We start from the raw sequence: 4,520 nt of genomic DNA, 5'->3' as shown, positions 1-4,520 counted from the left end.
CTAAATGCACCTCCGAAAATGTGGCCTAGCAGAGAACAAGTGAGGCAGCAACACGAAAGACTGGATTCGTACTAGGCTGTTCCACGACCTTTTTTGTTATTACTTAAAACTGGCTTTGCCAGAAGGGAAGTGAACACACACCATGGTTCCTGTTCACAGCAACCCTCTGGGAATGAGAGATTTGGAGTAGAGCTTCTGAAGGAAAAATCTTTTATTCCCCCCCACGCCCACCAATTTGGAGGGAGCAGGAGAAAGAGGAGCCATTGTTCCCAAAAGGCTGATGCCAGCGGGTGAAGATCCCAGGGCAGGTGAAGTCCTGTGCACAGTCGTAGCACACCGTAGCCCTCTCCTTTCTGTAGTAATTTAACAGGTACATGTTAGATGTAAGTAATTCCTTTTTTTTTTTTTCTTCCCTCACAAGGCAGATTCTTTGTGTGGCTGCCCAAAGGTAGAGCACAATAGGGAATTGTTATATCAGCCAGGGGCAATGATTAAATAGGAGCCTACCAGAGTAAGAGCTTATCTGAAAAAAAGTATTTTTCTAAATTTCCCCTTTCCTCCCTTGTTCAAGAATTCAATTTTGCTGAAGAAAACAAAGCAAAGGCCCATTTCATGGTTTACCTATTACTGGCAGCTCTAGGAATACCCCACATATTTTCAGTTCAGTCCCACGCCTCTGAATTCTCTGAACTGTAACTACAAAGAGAGGGACCGGAGCCTCTTAAAAGCCTTGTTTGTGTATTCATTCAAATAAGACAAAAAACAGGGAAGCTGAAATAAAATAACTTTCAGATTTCTTATCCTGCTGCCAGGGTAGGTTTGAAATAGTCTGATTTCAGTATTATGAACATAAGCACACATTAAGTCTATAGAAGTCTTTCTTTTTGCTTTGAATCAGGTTATACATGGCACAAAGAAGGAATTTTCCCATATCCAAAGGACTGGGAAAATTTTTCAGTACCTAAGAGATGTTTAAGGCATATTTGGCATAAAAATCAAATCAAAGTAGAACTTCCTAGAGAATAATTAGAATTCAAGTAATTATTTCTATTGGGAAGTTAAAATGAAATAGCTTTATCTACAAAATAATATTCACTTTTAATTATGAAAATAAATGGGAACTCAAAGATATTTGTAGCTGGTTTTATTACTTAGGAAGAGTCATCTCACAATTTTAATTTATTCAAAAATTAAAATACCATGTAAATTGTTCCTCTTCCTCTAGCAAATGCAAAATCAATTTCAACCAAATATATGCAATGTGGGTCCCTCTACACAAGTAAATCAAAATGTTTGTTACATTCATGTAGTTATGCAAAGAAGTGTAGAAATGACTCCAACATAAAAGCAGACATTTTCCCTACAACTGAGGGAAAAAAGAGGCCTTTCAGTGTATGCAGTTTCAAAATTAGGCTAGCCAAAACCAGGAAAAAAGTACATGAGTGTATGATAAAGTCTTAAAGCGTAATAAAGGAGAGAATCTTAAGAATGAGGAACATAGCCCTTTCCTAAAGAAAGAGCAAAGCATGTTTAGCACACCATAAAGGAGTGACTGCATGCACTTTCTTCCAATATTCAATTAATCTGTAGAATGCAAAGAGAAGTAATATAGGGGGCAAAAAGACCTACTTAGTTTCTAGAAAAACATACAAAACCACAAAAAAGTGCATGATATCGCTCTTATTAAAAGAAGAGACTTGAATTTCCATTCCCCAGCACGTAATCTAGTTTCTGGATAGAGTAGAAATAGTAGCAAAACTTTGCAGAGAGACAGGTTAATTTTGTAGCCAGTGTTGACACAACAGTTCAGTTAGCTTGTCCTTAACCTTCCAAAGTGCCTCAAATTATCTGTATCTGTATGTACATGTCCTTAGTTTTCCCTAAACAGCAGCTCTGATCTTCCAGGAATATTGTACTAACATTCCAGACCAGGGCTCTGGCACTTCCCAGCATACAACATTGACATAAAAAGCAGCAGCCACTCAAGTTTTGGAGATGATCACCTTCTAATCACACTTTCTGCATGCAAAAAGCTAAAGGGGACTAGCTGGTAACATCACATTTTTTACCTGCAAGCTCACCAAATTATTCTCCATCACAGTGTCTTCCCTCTAGGAGAAGTAATTAATTAATTGCAGGCAGTCTGTTTTGAAGGACTCCTTTTTTGAAAAAAATACATATGTATGGATCTTGAGATCTTCAGAAAGACATGCCAACAATTCATTCTTGTATTTAAAGTAGAAGGAAAGGGAATTATAAGCACTAGTGTATTACCTGCCATCTCTGAGTATTTTATTCTTCTCTGCAAAAATACTGCAGCGCATAAATGCTTTAAACCCCACCTTTAATTCAGATTTAGAACCCAGCTTTAACCATATCAGTCCATGGGTATTGTTCCAAATTAACTTCTTAAATGCAACAAGGAGTGGGAGTTCTAGTGCTCCCTCTTGCCCTTTCTCACCTCTCTTACCCACTACTCAGCTCCGGTGTTTATCTTAAACAGTCTCCAGGATCTCATCTGATCTCCTTGTAAGCTGATGTAATCTATGCAAATTCAAATACAGCAAAAAAGTTTTGTTTATTCTGCTTTGGCTGATTGCTGAGATTAGTTGACTTACCTTGGGATCAGAAAAGTTCAGTCAGGCAGTGTGATTTCCAGAGCTGATGCAAGGAAGGAATACTAAGAGAAAAAAGAGAGGACTCAAAGGAGAACTTGGAAATAGGGGGAAGGAGCAAGACCTCCTTTGGCTGAGTGGTAACGTAGCTTGGCAGCTTAACCTGTTCTAAGAGTGGGCTCACAAGAATGGACTTCATCTCATCTAATGGCTCACTGTCTTTAAAAGTGAGGAGATCTTACTACTTTCTCCACCTACAGACTCCTGACACTTTCCTTGTATCAAATCTGGTTTTCAACGGGCTTTGTGCTCACACCATTCAACTTTTTAAATGGATGGAAAATGGACTTGACACAGGAAGCGACTAAACAGCTTTTTGTGGGCTAGGTAGTTAAATTGGCTTTTTGAGGTATCAGACAATTGGCAGATCTGGTATGTGAGGAGAGAAACGGGATGATGAGGCCAAGAATGTGGGAAGAGAGATGTGGGAGGAAGATGTCTGAGCAGCCCTAAGCAGCTGGATTGGCTCAGCCACATTGTGTAACTTCATTCTGGCTGCAGCAGTGAACAATGGAGACAGCAAAAGGTACCTTAGGAATGGGACAGTTGCCCATTCCTTGCTCTGTGCTTAGGGTGATTCAAGTACCTTGGCTTCCTCATTTTAAACCTCATAAATATTTTGTCTGCTTGAGTCAGCCAAATATATGAGTGAAAGACACTAGACCAGATGGTCCTGTAGTGTAAGAGGGAAAGGTCAATATTGGGACTATAATCCACTGAAAATCAGAAAAGTTGGTGATCATTATTCAGAGAGGTTGAAGATTTGCCCTGCTCAACTTGAGAAGATTTCCATAAGGAACTCAAGAGGACTAGTGACTGATGATAAAATGGCAGATGAGGGTCATGTTGATGAGTGTGGAACTCAAGAGGACTAGTGACTGATGATAAAATGGCAGATGAGGGTCATGTGATGAGTGATGAGTGAGGACTCAGAAGAAAATCTAAACAAACCTTTAAATTAATTGTCACATCTTGGAACTGTAATTTATTTGGAACAGTTCATGAAAAGCCTTAGGTTAATGTTCTATACTGTTAAAAGCAGAACTAAACCAAAACAAACAAAAGGAGAGAGTTAACAATTAATGAGAAAGGAATGCAGAATGAATTGGAAAAGGTTGTTATGCCACTGTAAACTTTCACTCTGACTCTACATTTTGAATGACAGAGGTAGCCCATCTGAAGGAGGACATGGAGTACATGGCAGGAGGAGAGTCTTGACATACAGAATAGTTTCATATGTGAAAGTAGTGAGATAAGACTCTTGGCTCAGAAGGAATGTGAATATCTGATTAACTTAAAAGAGCTCTGTGATAATCTTCACCATGCAGAAAATAAACATGAAACAATTATTTCTCACAGTGTAAATATAAGGACATGCTGAAGGAAACAATCATAAAGCAAAGTTAAAATAAATTCACATAAAAAGATTGCACTTTTAAGTAAATGACTTGAAGATAGAAATGCTATCTGACTGCAAATAATGACAGAACTGCCATCTGATTGCAAATTTTGCAAAGGAAAGAAGTAGGAATAGTTAAAAAGAGAGATTAGGCAAAACCATGGCTCTTATGAGAATTCAGAAAAATCTCTGTATTCTGTGTCTTTATCACCTCAGTCTAGCTGTATCTCAAACCTCTTTTTCTTTTCTCTTCCTTTCCGTACAGCTCACTAGCTACTGGCATGGCCTAAAGTACAGTAAACTTCACAGGTTACTTTTGACTTGCAGATTAGGTCCTCATACAGCATCACCTTGGCTCCTCTGCCCTCTTGTAGAGGACTTCCATGTAAAGGTTTTCCTGTGCTCTAATAAAACAGTGAATAAAACAGTCAGCTTGATCCCCTGTA

Source organism: Haemorhous mexicanus, chromosome 5 (assembly GCF_027477595.1).
Source record: "Haemorhous mexicanus isolate bHaeMex1 chromosome 5, bHaeMex1.pri, whole genome shotgun sequence".
In the NCBI taxonomy this organism is placed as follows: domain Eukaryota; kingdom Metazoa; phylum Chordata; class Aves; order Passeriformes; family Fringillidae; genus Haemorhous; species Haemorhous mexicanus.
Note: the sequence above shows the minus strand (reverse complement) of the source record.